The sequence below is a fragment of the Takifugu flavidus genome, chromosome 2 (genome assembly GCF_003711565.1).
Source record: "Takifugu flavidus isolate HTHZ2018 chromosome 2, ASM371156v2, whole genome shotgun sequence".
Lineage (NCBI taxonomy): Eukaryota > Metazoa > Chordata > Actinopteri > Tetraodontiformes > Tetraodontidae > Takifugu > Takifugu flavidus.
In genome coordinates, this window is record NC_079521.1 from 11122593 (window position 1) to 11138196 (window position 15604).

The window sequence follows — 15604 nt, forward strand, 5'->3', positions numbered from 1 at the left end:
GACATGGGTGATTAGCGCGGCTGTGGGATTACACAGGTATTACCTTGCTGGGGTTTCCTCTAAGGTAATAAGATCAGTAACTCGGCGTGTGCACGCGCCCACTTTGATAACCAGCTAGCTAACCAGATTATATTGGAATGTCGGATGTTTGGAACACCGAAATTTGCTGAATCGAGGTTTCCCCACAAATCACTGAGCATTCTTATAACTCGACAGTAACCAAATTAACTCATTAAAGAGAGCTGTTCTAATCACACATCAACCTGTTTTTGGTTTAGTGACAGAAACTAATCCTTTCAATGCAGATGTTAGTTTCCAGAGCTAACTCACAGGGGTTCGAGATGAGGGATTGTACAGTTCGTGAATTATTGTTGCAGTTTATCTACAGCTAATCCTTTAGGTTTGTTTGGCCATATCAGGTTTTCCTCAGGTTTTTTCTTTATTTCTCTAGGCTCTTCCCAATGTAGGATAAAGTAACGCAACATAAAATACCATTTTCATGTTTCTAGCTATCTAATGGCCGTGAAAGTTGAAGTGCACCTTCACTATTAATTGTCTTTCAGAACAGCCAGACAGGCTGTTTTAAGGCTGTGATGCTGAAGCTGAGATGCCCTATAAAGATTCCCAAATTGTGACACCGATCGAATGCTGTGCTGTTTTTCTGGTTCTAAAAAAGAAGCTGCAAAGTCGCATTAGGTCTCCCTAGTTTGGAATTGATGTGTCAGTCTCTTGTAATTAGATTGCATGAGTCCTGTGGATAAGGGGGCTGCCAAATCTTTCCAAGGGTACTGACAGAGACTCCTTGAGTGCATTCTAATTAATTAATCTCTAAATCATTTGTTTGCTTTGGCTACATTTAGTGCAACATTGTCCGAGTTTCAGGACAACTCCTACTAATTCCACACTAATTCAAACTCACTGCATGTTATTATGCTTCAAGACCAATTTGGTTGCACTATTTTGCAGCTTTTGCAGCTTTTTGTTGTAAAAAAAAAAAAAAAAAAAAAAAAAAGCCCTTAAGAGCGCAGATAAATAATGAAGATGTCAATTGTACCAGTGGAGGAAATATCTGCATCAGAGGAATTCATTGTCTGCCGGTTTCTGTCTCTAATCTTTAGTACGACTCTACCCTTGAGAAACGGTGCAACGGTGCGTGTCATAACGCCAGAGCGAGACTGCACAGTTTAACTGGAGCAGGAGTGTATAATCAGCCCGTCTCCCTCAAGTTCTCTGGCACAAGAAGTCAGATTAACCTAGATAAAATCAATTTATGGTATTTGTGCAAGCGGATGTTTGGCAAATCAGCATGTTGTCAGTTTTCTCTTTAATTTGAATAAGTAAAATAAAAATTAAAACAAACATTTGAACAGATTAATTAACTGGGAGCGGTGAAGCATTATGTCCAGAAGATGGCGCTATTGTTTCACTATTGTAGCTTTACACGTACAAATATAGAAATCCAAATATATAGTTTCTCATCTTACAAATCAGAAAATTAAATATTTTTTATTTTGTATATATCTATATTTATAAAATGTGTTTTCCTGCTCGGTTATTCCGCATTCTTCCTCACCTCTTAGAGTTTCTCGTTCACCGGATTCATAAATTTGACTTGTGAAAGGAATCAAAAACATACTGGTACGGACATACCATGTAAAATGGAAAATCTGTGATCTTGAAAGGAACCTGAAACTTGATTCTGGTTCTCCTTTGATTAAATAGGTAAAAATACATTAATCCAACCACTAGGTGACAACAAACCCTCACACGTGTGGTGTCCGAAGCCACGTTGATCACCTCTTTCTCATCATGTCCCATAAGAGATTTGTGTTCTTTCCCATCTGTTACTCTTTTTCAATACGGAGGAAAGCAATTTTATTTACCTTAAAAAGGCTCAGATGATAAATTATGCATCCATGCACAGGTGAGCATTCATTATATAAGAGGGATGGGTCTAGTTTGTGTGTATTCGATCTTAAATGATGTGTCAACACGTGTATGCAATAGGATTTGATCATTTCAGGTCTTGCAGAAAATTGGCTCTAATGAACCATCTTCTGGATTCAAAAGGGTTAAGATTTTATATATATATATTTTTTTTTTAAATAAATTGCATTTTTACATTCATCCCTAGAGCAAAAGTCAGTTTATTCTTTTTCATTTGAAGCTGCAAAAAGGCTGGGGGCATCCACAGGGGATCATGGTGACCACTTAAGAAGCTTTATTCAGAAATTGTAAGTGGTTTTTCATCTTCTTCTAATGTCACAGCTCAAACTGCGACTGCGAGAGGTAGCGTTCAGAGATTGTGGCTTCCCTCTGGGATTTCTTTAGAACAGTCGTTAATGGGAGAAGAGAACAGCAGGTAATGTAAAGCGTGTGCGCCACTTCCGTGAGGACGCAATTAACGGCATTTTTGGATTAGGATTAAAGTTCGCACCGCCCCAAGTAAAAGCGCAGATGTTTTGCCAGCAAACCTGGTTTTCTGGAGGCTGTTTCGTTGTGAGTCTTTACCCTTGTGCCGGGATGACAAGGTCACTGAGGTCATTTGCACGGCATTTGCAGATTATTGGACATGATAGATGATGGAGAGGCCCTGATTATTCACCACGCGACGCGATCTTCATCATCCGACTCCTGTCAGACATCTGACGGTGTCTCTGCTGACAGCTAAGAGCGTCCTCATCCTGCTTCACTGCAGAGTGATAATAATGGAGGTATCTTTTCACAAAAGTGGCTCTCTGTAAAACTGTCCTCATTATAACAATGATAGTTCTTATCTCTATCTCTATCATATTCAGTCGCTTCAAATGGACCAGGAGAGGATTTTACGTCCACTTGACTGTCAGGAAGTAAAAACAATGGGGGTTTTTCCCGTCAAAAACATCAGCGCAGTAATAAAGAGGCATCAATAGGATCAATACCCATCTGGTGGCACTTCTCTGATGAGCGGTGGGACAGGGAACGACTGATGAGTTCAGTCCGTGCAGAAGAACAGAAGAAAAGAGACCCCAACCGGACCTGCTGAGAACTTTCCGATAGTTCCGCTCTATTGGAATATTCTCCAATCAGTTCAGGATTCCCCTCGGTTGTTTCTGCAGCTTTGATTCGAGCAGTTAATTTCTGGGTCAAACTATCTTCATTGTTAAAAAAAAAAAAAAACACAACTCAAGGTTGCCGCGGTGCTCCTGGGGGCTGTTCTTCAATGACACGACACGTGTGATTAAGAGTCTTTGGAGGTTGCTGCCAGTGTTGAAAAGAGAAGAATATCAAGGATGAGAGGACACATTGATTTTTAATTTTTACTCTGCTCAACCTTCTGTCAGCAAAAGGCTTAAAAAAGGCTTTCATCTATCTGTCTATCTGCCTGCCTGCCTGCCTGCCTGCCTGCCTGTCTGTCTGTCTGTCTGCCTGCCTGCCTGCCTGTCTGTCTGCCTGCCTGCCTGCCTGTCTGTCTGTCTGTCTGTCTAGTAGCTTGCTATCCTCCATCATTTGCTCCAAATACAGGACTTGCATTCTATAAGATGTATTGCCCCAGTTTTAGTTGTCTGGTTGTTGTGCAATGTTGTATTATTATTATTTTTGGGGGGGTGCGGATTCCTGTAGCATTTGTTTTACTGTCAAACTCATCATACATCCTGCACATGGGAGCGCTGGGACGCCACAAATAGAACATAAAGTTCTAAAAGTTTGCGGCACTTTCCAGGTCTGCAGCCGCTTCCATTTGCAGAGAGCGTCTCACTTTCAGAGGCCTGTCAGCGCTTGCCATGCTTTGTAAATACTGAATGCAGTTTATTTCTGGGGGGGAAGTGTTCAGGAGTGCCTCTGAAAGTGTTTTTGTGTGTTTATGGGGCTGCTTCTTGTGCAGGAGCTTCCCTGTGGGAATTAAAGGGGCATCGTTTTGGCTGAGAACCACGGGACAGTTCTAAATCGCTGCGATGAGTAAATATAAAGTTCTCCATCTCACTGATGCTCCACAATGTAAACTCTCAATGATGAGATGAGCTGCGCTTCTGCTGCTGGGTTTGGTGTTTCATGAGAAACAGGCTGCAGCCAAAATGGATTGAAAGGATCCAGGCTTCTGATTGACATCTGAAAAGAAGATTCTAACGTTAATGGATACGTGCACAATTTTAAAAAGTTTCCAGTCGTTTTCCAACAAATCTGATTGAACAAACTGGTTTAAAGGACTTCTCAATTTTCGAAAGTCTGCAGAAACCCCTCAGATGTACGATTCCAACGTGAACACAGCTTCCTGTTGACAAAAACTGATTACTAAGAGGACCACGCTGTAAAAAGCCATGAATACGTAATGCAGAAATGAGGCTTTGCTACAGCAGCTCGTATCCCACAGCAGTTGCTAACGTTGAGCTGACGCTGGCGTCCACATTTATCCAGATTGGATTTGCCACCTTTTTCGGTCCGTGCTGCTCTTCTCTGTACAACATCAGGCTGTTGGAAAAACAAAAATGAAAAGCTGCTTCATCTGAGGCAAATGCAAAAGTCCTTTATCCAGGAGTTGAAGAGCAACCGAAGAACTTCCTCGGTGAAAAGTCGCTGCCTCCACACTCGTGCAGCGTTAACATCTGCCTTGTCAAACAGCCCAGATATTGAGAAATGATCTCCACGCTCCACTTTATCACACACACACACACACACACACACACACACACACACACACACACACAGATTGTACATCATTAACGCACCTGTTTATCTCTCTGCAGGTTGTTGCCAAGGACCGCACAGGCAGGGGTGAGGTGTGGCCTTCCGCTCGCCATTAACCTTCCGTCTCCCGTCCCCAGACACAATGACACGCGCCGGCGAACATGGAACACATGGCCGAGGACACGGGTAGGTGTTTGAAGACGCTCGCCACACTCCTGATAGTTATCGGTACACGGTGTCCTTTGTCCCTTACAGCAGACTCGGGGTCAGTGATCGAGGTCCTGTGGTCCTGCTTCATTTTCTCAGGAATATCGGTCGGTCTGCTGCGCTCTGAAACACAACGTGTGAGCGGAGAGATGGGAAACGGTGCGATTATGGTTTTTGTGTACGAGCGATTCTAAGCTAATTCTAAGCTTTTTCAACCGTCGCAGAAACAACACGATGTCATGTATGTTTTAAAGGAAATCTCACATTTCCATCCACTCTGTGGGTTTTAGTAGTTCCCTGGGTTAACACAGTTTTTCAGAGCGCAGAAGAGGTTAAGCCCGGCCATCGAGCGGCCCTTTTCTTATCTGCCACTGTCCAGGAGCTTAGTGGCTCCAAAAGCGCCCCGTTTTTGTCATTTTGGCCACATGAAACGGTTCCAGCTGGAGCTCAGGAGGAGAGGATGAAAAGGTAACAAAGAGCAGAGCGAGGCTTCGTGCTAGCACACCAGTGACCAGAGCAGCTCTTTTAGCTTCTAGTTCTATTTCATTCAAATGGACAGTGGAAACATATCTTATTTTCTTATTATGCACGAACAAAAAACATATTTGGGACCAAAAACACGACTTCATTTGTCTTCCTTTAACCGGCCTCTCTGTGTTTAATAGCTTCGCTGCTTTCATCCCCAGGAAAGTGAAGTGGAAGTGGGCGGTGAGAAGTTCAGGGCCGCCGACGCTTTTCTGCTACTGAGACGGGTGTGACGACATTCAAGGTCAAAGGTCAGATTTGCTGTGCTGGCCGTCTGCGGAGGCAAGCGTGTGCAAGTGCTTTAGCTGTAACGAAGACGCGTAGCGGCGACACCAGCCAAAAACGCCGTTAATTAGACGAGGATAGACGGAGAAATGTCTGGACTCAAGGAAGCAGGAAATCACGCAGGAGGTCAAGGTTACGCAACGCGTCTTCAGGACAGGACGAGCACAAGCTCAACAAGTGGAGAGGAGTCAAAGGGATTCAGGTGTAATCCTCAACCAGGAGATGGTGTTTAGCTCACTGACGGTGAAGTCGCCAGCATAAGTTCAGATCAACGCATTTATGTCGGGTCTTTATGTGGCCAGCGTGCTCTCACTGTAATTTAGCTTTTGTCCAGAGGGGCCGCTAGAATCAACAAAAATCAAGGAGCGTTCAAAGAAGCAGGAAACAGTGAAAGAACAGGAGAAGCGAAGATTTACACCGGCCACATCGGGTTTAAAAGGTCTAAAAGAGGAGTGAGCGACCTCAAAGTGGATGCTTTTAGGACACCTCCTGTCACGGCCGCGCCCCCATGTTCCTCACTGGCTGCCTTTCTAGAACCCACAATAGAAAGATGGGACGGGTGTGTGCAGCACTGCCTGGTTTTCTTGCTATTTTTGATCCTCTGGCAGTAGATGCGCCTGGCTAAAGGTAACAAAACAGCACAATTTTCCCAGACTTCTTCCTGTGCGATAGATGGATCATTAAAATCAAAATCAAAGCGCTGCAGGGGATCAGTCACTGGTCGACTGTGACGCTCTCCGCCTCACACACTCCAATCAACCTTTGAATATGCAGCGCTTTAGCACACCGAGACGGCGTGCGTCGTCGGAACCAAACTGATTTTCTGCAAATGATTACACACGCGCACAGGCCCCAGAGCGCACCAAAACGAGCTGGCGCGACACCTGCAGCTGTGACACCATCCGTTTTACATCCGCCCAGTAAATTTGGACTCGTGCGTACGGACAAAAAGACGGAGCAGCTGAGTGACTGGAGAGATCTATTTCTGTCCTCGTCGCCGTGTAAACCGAGGTGCTAAATGATCACCGCTGTCAGCTGAAGGCAAAAGGCGAGTTCCTCCAAATTTACAGGCTGGGGGGAGCGGGCCGCCGAGCATCGTCCTTCGGGACGCAACAGGTCTGCGAGCTGATGATGTTCTTAGGAGGTTCTGGATGCATCCGCAGGGGCAATATTGAAGCTTTTATAGGGCGGGGGTGAGCTTTCAAAGTGTCCAACTGCTGCTCATCTCGAATGGAAATGGACCAAATCACCCAAAATCAAGTAGACCTGCAGCAGTGAATCGACATTTCTCTGATATTTTACCTGAATAATTGGCCTTTTTATAATTTTACAGCTGTGAGACACATGTCAGGACTCAGAAGGCCATTGCCTACTTGCTGACGATGCAGTAGGAGCACTTGGGGAGGTTTTTGGTCTTTAACCCAATCTGCAAAGCTGTTGTCACATCAGGACGGGCGTCTCCAAGCCACGGGTCCGGAGCATCACGGGGTCCCTGATCACATCCGAACCTCTGAAGCAGGACAAGCAGGCGAAGGGAGGAACAAGTCAGCAAGGCCGCGACCGAAGGGCTTAGAAATATCTCCGTTTCTCAGTGTGCTAACACATCCAAGGGAAATTCAGAGAAGAGCCTGCCTGTGTGGGCGCGTCTCTCAAAAACAACACAACATTCATGCACACTTTTGTGAATCCCCCATAACATCGTCCAGCACTTCAAGCTGTGGCTAACAGAGACTCCACACGCTGAATTATTCCCCCTTTTTGTCAGATAAAAAACAACACCGTCTGGTTTTGTTTGCCTTTTTCCCTCTTCACTTCTCCATGTGCGCATATATATCTTATCACACACACCAAACCTCTTTCTCTCTCTCTATCACACACACACACACACACACACACAGAACAGAATCAATCTGCAGACTATAAATTCACACACTCACTCGTATAATCTCCCTTCAAACCGCGGGATTTGTTTTTCTCTGTAACGCCTACATTTCTTTACCTCACTATTTGTTCTTGCTTGCTCCTTTTCCAATTTCATCTTTTCCCCCCCCTCCCGTCGCTCTCGTTTGCCGCCCGTCCCTCGCTCCCCACCTACACTCTTCCCACTGTCAGCGTGTGACAGATCGATGCTGTATCCCTTTCGGCTTCCCTTTGCAACTGTATTCTCCTGGTAATTGAGCTCAGCTGGTCTCCCAGGGGGCTGCTGATTTTCACAGGAGCCCTCTCCCTCCTCTGCCGTCTCCGTCACTCGCTCGCCCCATCTTGTCTATTCGTTTCCGCCGTCTTCCCCTCTCGTTCTGCCGGCACCCATAAAATCCCTAAAAACCAATACTGCAGAGCTGTAATTGGTTTGGGTTTCCACCACCCTCCCCTGGTGTCATTCCTCTCCACGTCTGTGGAGTCTGGTGGCATCAACATCAGCAAATGAGTGCAGTGTTTCCTTTAAACCGACCCAAAATATTTGGTGTGTGGAGACAAATCCCACTTTTGTTGGCTGCGAGTCTCTTATTATTTGTTTGCTGCAGATTACCTGCATCATATATGAAGGTGACTAAAGACAGGAGCAAAGAAGAGATGCAGTGCCCACACACACACACACACACACACACACACACACACACACATTTTAGGTCCTGTTAGTCCTGTTAGGACCAGGAGTTGGTCTTCTCAGCTTCAGCACACCGGCCTGACAGCAGTTCAGTTTGCTCCGGTTTGCCTCCGCTCCAGCGTCCACTGCCGCCATGCAAACACACTCGGAGAAGCAGCCGCCCTTATTTCCCGCGTATTTTCTGACTGTCTGACTTATTCCAGGTCAGCCATTTTCAGTTTTATCCCTCTCGGGTGCTATAATGGTTTACACTCGGTGTGTTAGTGTTAATTAAGATGGTTCATTCATAAATTCCCTCTCTGAACCTTGCAGGTTTACACCCGTACAGACAAATGATAACACAATGTTGTGCTTTTTACTGTGCAGGTCTGAAGCTCTGCCTCTTCTTAATTAAATGTTTGTGCCAATGGCAGTTATATGTAGAGTTTATTAAGCTAAATGGGCATTAATTTCACATGCGTTATTATGCTTAACTAAGAACATGTTCTCTGTAGCTGCTGTGTTTATAATATTTATAAATAGTATGATTTCACTGGGCCAAAAGGGAGGAAATTATATTCTTTTATTTCCTCATTGTGTACTTCATGTTGCAATAACGTGCTATAATTAATGGAGCTGCTAATTCAGAGAGGAGGGAAAAGCGGAAATTGATGGTGGGTTTTATTTGTCAACACAAACGGCTCGAAATTATGTTCTGATTTCACAGGTCAACATGTTGCAAAGCTGATTAGACGCTGTGTTTCACATTAAGGGCCTTCGACCATCAGAATTACAGAAATCGATCGTGGTAGAATTTAGGGACGCCAGGCCTTCCTGTCTGGCAGTGTTTCCTAAGAAATTAACAGGAGAAATGATACACTTGCTCCCCAACGATTCCGGATAAAAGAATAAAACGCAAAAAAGTTTAAAACAAGAGACAAAAATGGGAATATAAGCGGAAACTATAGAGCTTCAGTTGTGCCGTGGTGATGACGCAGCGGGCCGGGGGAACACGGTCAGTGTGAAGGACAGTGATGCTGATGTTAGCTGGCAGACAATTTACACAAGTTATTATAATAATCAGATGATTTGAAAGTCAAAGCAACAGCTGTGAATCATAAAATGAGCACACCGATGCTAATAAAACTCTCCAGACGCGCCCGGCGCCTTCAGCTGGCCCTTCTTAATCACCTTTTTTCTCATTTCATTACTCTTTCAAACACAGGATGCTGGTCTCTACGGTAACCAGACAGTGCAGAAATAAAAAAAAAAAAAGAAAAAGTGGTGCTATTGCTATCGATTTTTGTTTTGGAGCAAATTAATGGCGCAGCTGCTCGTTCCTCATCTACAACCCAGAGCGTCCATATTTAATGAGTGTTTATTTATGAGTCTTATTTGGAGCCAATCACTCCTGCTCACTTCCTTTGTTGTCTCGTTCTCTGGAACTTATTTGGCATTGAGACTTTTCTCATTGTTCTTCATCTGGTTCAGATGGCAGAAACAGAAGAGAAGTGTTCGTAGTTTGACAATAATAATGTAACCCTGAATCTAAAGGCTTCGCTGGGCTTGTGATGTGCACAATTCTGCATATGAAATCTCAGCTAAACATATGAAAATGGTGTTTTTTCATATATTGCTGACTCATAAAAACCTCAGAGTGAAAGTTGTTAATGCATAAGTATTTGTAAAGGTTGGTAAAGAAAGGAAAAGTATTTCTGGATCAGTAGTGAAGATTGAGCTGGTGGAACTCGTCAAGCAAACAATTTGCAAGATGATAACTCTTAATAAAATCATAAAATAATGACGAGCGCCACGTTAAAAGACCCGGGGAAACCATATTCTCTGTATTTGAGGATTCATTGCTTCAGATTTTGTCAATTAGTGATTTTACAAGCAGAACCGGGTGGTAATGTCTCACATTTAGCTTGATTCATAGCTGACCCATAACTCCACAGATGACACATTAAATCCCAGTTAGCTGGGGATTAGCGGACATCGCTGTCTCCCTTCTTCTTCGGTATGCCCAGATTTCACTTCCTCATTTGCCCAGTTTTTCCCCTCTTAAGCTCCTTTTGCTGCCAGTCGTCTTTTCTTTTGAACGCATCGTACTGTCTGAGCCTTTTGCGTCAGATGGGCTGACATTCAGACCCCAACATGGCAGCAAGTCTGCGCAGCAGCAACTCACTCTGATGCCCAAAACCATCTGTAGCAACCCCCAAACACTGCTGAGGGATACAAATTTGCATTCTGGAGCACAGACACATAGTGTTCTACATCATGTTCCATACAACTCTGCTCCTGCTTCGTAGCACAATGTAAATACAGCTGGAAAAACAGGACCGACCAGGAAGCTCCTGTACTAAGAATTTGAATACAACTAATTTTTGTCCCTTTTGTGGAGAGAAAAGAAGATGATATTTTCGGAGCAAAGATTTCCCCTGATTATATATATTAAACATGTTGGGCTGGTAAAGAATTACAATTATTAGTACAATGATAAATTATGTGGAGCCTAGAATAAATATATGAGAAAGTATCTCTAAGGAACACATAGAATAGGTGCTTTATCAATTTATTAACATCGTCATAGCAACGAGAAAACCTGCTGCAGCAACTACCAGCTAAAATAAATGTAATAAATTAAAGGAACACCCGCAAATGTGAGGCTGTTGGATATATGTCACAATATCTGTTGACCATGTTGATCAGCTGAGGTTTGTTTCTTGGCGCTGAGTCTGATGCGAATGTTCTCAGCCATCCAGGTCCAACGCCTCTTCACTTTTCTTCGCTTCAGCTTGAACTAGGTCAACTGGATGTCCTTGTGGTTTCTGGACATTTCACCTCTCAGCCTTTCTTCAGTTCTTCATTCGAGAGTCATAACACTTCATCAATGTCTGTATCGTGGCATTACATTGGTGTTTACCCAAGAAAAGGGCAAAGTGTCACCACTGCATTGGCTGTTTGAAGCTCTGGGAGTCTGGGAGAGAGAAAATGGTAAAAAAGAAAATACAGAGAAGAATGAAGACTTTGGAAAAGTAACATTCGGAAAAGACTTTTAAGACACGCAGTAGGACGCGGCTTCAGCCCTCTTTTACCTGACCCAGAATTGTAGGTCGCCTCTGATCTCAGAACACGTTTGAGATTAAACCAGTCCGCCGGAGAAGCCCTTTAAAATGAATCAAAAAGTTCTGACTGAAGGCGGGTTACATCGAAATCTCCCAGCAGCATTAGAGGGATTGGCGTGAACATATCCACAAATATCCACAAAGCCGAAAGGATAAATGCTAATGAGTCTCTGCAATCCTTCGCCTTTCACCAGAACCTCAAGCAGGTCAAGGTTTCAACGACTAATCAGAAATCTCAACATTTACTCAGCGGATCAGCACATCTGACACAACCGTGTCACTGTAGCTCTGTACCAGCACGCTGAGCCGGAAGCTCAGATTTTAGCATAATGCTCTTTAATTCACGTGATGGACATTTTGTTGGGAGATGGAAAGCGACCCCAGAAGGACGGCTGCGTCCCTGAGGTGACAGACATCAGCTTTACATGCTAACACTTCAGAAGGCTGTGGAATGACAAGTGTCAGCGAGCAGTGACATCAGCGGGGATGGGGGGGGATGGGGGGGGGGGGGGGGGGGGGGGGCTGTAGCTCTACGCACATGTTCCGTTTTAATCTGCGCATTCTTAGGAATTCATCTTTGAAACTGAATCCCTAGTTTTTTGTGGCAAGTTCATTTCTTCAGTTAGTTTTTTTGGGGTCAAATGTTGAATGGCTGCCAGTCATGACGGGCTGCGACTAAACTGGCCGACCCGATTTATCCGCGTTGACATTAATGCAACATGACTTTTGAAGCACAGATATCAAAGCTAATCTTCTTTAAAAAAGAACATACAGTCAGTGGTTACTAAAGGGCTCTCTAAAAATCCTGGTCCACCATTGTTTTCAAAGAAAGTGTGTTCGGCTGTAATCTCCTAAAAAAAACCTTACTTTCTTTATTCTACATTACATTTATGGTGTTTTTGTACAGCTTGACATCCGGAAAAGATGCATTTACAGATGTAGCTGTGTAATTTATGAAATATTTGGTGAAATATTTTCCATAAGTATGTATGTCATTCAACTTGAATTCTTCAAACGTTTTTAACAGTCCTCTGAGTGAGGCCTAGCACCCTCTAGTGGTAAGAACACAAAATACATAAATTGTGCACAATCCTCAACAATTTTCACTAGCATGGATTCACATTCTGTGAGTTGTCTAACATTTTGACATGATTCCAGCATGGGAGTAGAAGAGTTTTGCACAACGGTGCCACAAGACTGCTGTGTTATACTCAACACATGTCAGGCTTCTGGAACTGAAAGAAGGGAGAACACTCATATCAGAAGGAGCAACCCCATCATGGTGTGTCAATAGGGCGTGTCCACACCTCTCTGTTTCATGATGTTTAGTGTCACGAACCACCATTTAAGACCAAAGAAGTAGAACAAATAGCACGGATAAGGAAAAATCAGCTGACATCGAGGAATATGCTGAGATATGGTGCTAATTTGGACAGACAAGTACTGGGTGCAGTTTTATATCTGCAGTGAAAATGTTAATACCTTAGTCAAACAATACAATAAAGATATTTAGCAGAATCCAGTCTGCTAACTACAAGAACAGCACACACCTGCAGCCCCTTCATCATGCATCTTCATCTCTGGCCATATTCACATTCAAAGAAATGAGAGAAAAAAAAGACTGTCTCTTTACTTAAACTACCTGGAAACAACTGCAGTTGTCTGCTTGTACACCTGGTGTATTATTCACAGTGTTGCTGTCACATATATATTTTACATTCAATGCCTTTTGCACCTGCAGCACAATCATCTATAAAAAGCTGCTCAGCACACACAACACAGCTCATCTCGGACACACACACACACACACACACACACACCACACACACACACACACACACACACTCACACTCACATGTGCACACGCTGGAAAAATTGAGCTCGGTGAAATCCCTTACCCTATGCCTGCGAAATGGAAAAAAAAGGCTGGTGTGAAATGCTAATTGTAAAATGCCATGGCAACGCGATACAGTACTGCACGTATATAGTATGTTGCTTGTCTGTTTGCCTTCATATCAGTCACTGCTTGTTAGGGAGTGATTGTAAACACACACACACACACACACACACACACACACACACACACACACACACACACACACACACACATACACACAATCCTTGCATTCTTCTATTTCTGTCTTTATGAGTACTTTTATAGACACCCCTATCCTCGACCCCAGCTCTTTCTATTAACCCTAACCAGCACAACTAACCCCCTAACCCTAACCACAATTCTAATCTAACCTTACAACCATACCTTAACTCTCAAACAGTCCTTTGAAGTTGTGAGGACCAGCCAAAATGTCCTGACTTCCCAGAAATGTTCCCACTTTGCTCGTAGGAGTACTTTGGTAGTCGATATGTAGCAAGTACAAAAACACCCACATGCGCAGACACAGTCGCAGATTCGTTCTGTAACTGCTGAAGTGTGAACTATCAAATAGAGCAAGTTGTGTCGCTGTGCTGTCATGATCCCTGTCACATGTGCTCACCGTCTCATTCCTGCTCTCATGACTGTGGCAATCCATCCAATCAGAGGAGGGGTGGCACGACCCGCCGTGCCCTTGGAAGACACTCTGGTGATGGCAGCCATTGAAGGAGTAATTGAATGCCACAACACTTGCCAGGTATTGTGACAACTTGAAAGACCCTGCCGATAAGACGTGTCTTGGAATGAGGATTTGTTTTTTTTACGGTGAATGAAGCTTGGAGAGTCCCGCAGTGAGTCACAGAGTCCTCGTCGGGCTGCAACGTCAAACGAGTCGCCGGCAAAACAAATAAATGTTGCCTTTATGTCGCCAGGGTGGAAGCGTGAAGTGAGTGAGATATTATTTTATCATTAGTGGTAAAAGGAAAGCAAGAGTCTGGAACATCCGTAAAAGGTGTCTCTGAGCAGCACACAGGCATCCCAGCACAAAAAGCGAAGGACCCCAATAAAGATAACAAATTAATGAGTCAAAGCCCGACATGAGCCGTGTGAGCTGAGTCAGACTTAATGGTGCAGAAATTTCCACATTACTCCTGTGATCTAGAACAGCAGCTGGCCAGGAGACAAAGAAAAACACACATCTGCCACCGTCTGAACACTTATCTGTAAGATTTAATCTTCGGTGTAAACGACATGATGGGCGTAAGTTGACGTGCTGATATCAGAATAAAAGGGTGAAGGCTGAGGCTACGGCCCCAATTTTTTAAATGGATAAATGCATCTTTTCATGTTTGAAAACATTGCTAAATTATTGGATTCGATACGGCGGTTGTAGCCACATCCTGGGCTGTCTCCAGGTCATTGGGTGAAATAACCTATCGCACACATTCATATCCTAAATGGCTTCAGAATCTGTTTCAGGATCAACGTGCTGCTCAAGGACATTTCAACATGTACACCATCAGGCTGTCCCCATGTCATGAGCTGAATATCAAATGAGGTGCAATCAACATTTTATTTCAGGTAGAAAATGAGTTACCATTGAGCTTTTGTGAGACTTTTTTAATGGCAGCAGGAGCTATGTTCAATCTTTCAACGGAGAAACATATTTTTCCATTCTTATATGCTCAAACTAAAATGGCACCATTAATATGATCATGTGATCGTTTTTTTTTTGTTAATGCATAATTAAGTGTTGCACTTGTCAGACGGTCCCTGAAGACCCATGCATCAATCCCTGTCTCATTTTGATCACCGGTTCATAGAAGCCTTTGTGTCGACTTCAGGTTGGATGAGAACGTTGTTGGTATCTGAGTGACGGTGAATTATTGATCCGGATGTCTCACTCTGTCATCTCCTTCATTTCCACCCAACGTCATCAACATTTCATCTTCTTCTGCTGCTGCGAGATTCTGTTGTTTATGATGTTTAGACTCTTTCACTCGGCTCTTTCATCAGAGCGGAGTCATTTTTTCTTGTTCTTGGCTCCACATTCCACACCCCGCCCTCATCTGCTCTCCCCCTGATCAATCAATAGCTAACAACAGTGAATGAAACGCATTTAATCACCCGTGGGGTCTGGGCTGCTCTCTTCAGCTGGTTCGACATGGTTGTCCTGTGTGTCGGGCTGGTTATTGCACCACTCTGTCAACACAGCGTCAACGCAGCCTCTAAATAAACAAGCATGGAAAGGCTCTGTGGAGCTGCTGTGGCGATCAATGCGAAACAGCGGCATTGCGCTGGTCAAATGCCATTTTATCACGGCCGATAACCCCATGA

General features: G+C 43.9%; 1 long non-coding RNA gene across 1 annotated transcript; it reads right to left on the reverse strand.

The window, feature by feature from the left end:
* Positions 1 to 10825: 10825 nt before the first annotated feature.
* LOC130514092 (uncharacterized) lies at positions 10826 to 14576 on the reverse strand. The gene is made up of 2 exons (XR_008946910.1): positions 13655 to 14576; positions 10826 to 11246 (listed from the first exon to the last, which is right to left on the reverse strand). It is a non-coding gene; the product is annotated as an uncharacterized LOC130514092 (long non-coding RNA).
* Between the last annotated feature and the right edge of the window lie 1028 nt (positions 14577 to 15604).